Source organism: Cicer arietinum, chromosome 2, assembly GCF_000331145.2.
Source record: "Cicer arietinum cultivar CDC Frontier isolate Library 1 chromosome 2, Cicar.CDCFrontier_v2.0, whole genome shotgun sequence".
NCBI classification, from domain to species: domain Eukaryota; kingdom Viridiplantae; phylum Streptophyta; class Magnoliopsida; order Fabales; family Fabaceae; genus Cicer; species Cicer arietinum.
In genome coordinates, this window is record NC_021161.2 from 4262936 (window position 1) to 4263784 (window position 849).

An 849-nucleotide genomic window follows, 5' to 3' on the forward strand; every position below is an offset into this window, starting at 1 on the left:
TATTTCTTACATATATATATATATATATAAATATTCATGCTCTAATAATCACATTTATTCATTCGATAGTGCCTTAAAAGTTTATCGAGCTCAAAGAGGTGCTAAAGTGTCGAAGCAGAAGTCTAATAACATTACATGGATCTCAATAAAGTGCCCTCGTCAAACAAATAACATCGACTGTGGGTACTACATATTGAGATTCATGAAGGAGATTGTTGAGAAGAATAAAACTATTATCCCAGAAACGGTACGGTATTTGCATTATATGATTTTCATATATAAATTATCTATATATTTGATACTAACTTAATATAATATGTTCAATTTTTATATTGCAGTACTTTGCCAATTCCAGTCCATCATATTCTGAGGAAGATCTGATGGAATTAAAGGAAGAATGGTGTCAGTACGTGCTTGACATGAAAATTATTTGATTTTCTGGGAAATAGCTTGCTGCTGGGCAAGGGATCTGAATATTATATGGTAGCTAGTGCATATAATGTATATTCTGTTAGTTATTATATGTAAATGATCATAGGACACAATATATGAACATGCATATGGATCTGAATGTAGTTTAGGTTGTAAATTAGGTTATATATATATACGTATCTGAATGTAGGTAATTAGGTTGTAAATTAGGTTGTATATATGTATCTGAATGTAGTTACTTAGGTTGTAAATTACAGAGTTACATATATGTTAATAAAGTTACAGAGTTCTGATTTCTGTTCTACTGATTGTGTGAACTGATTGTCTATAATATGTTCTGTTCTACTGATTGTGAAGTGATTTTGGATCAAAAATAATTTTGGGCACAAAGATAAAAGACAACGCTTTTTAAAAAAA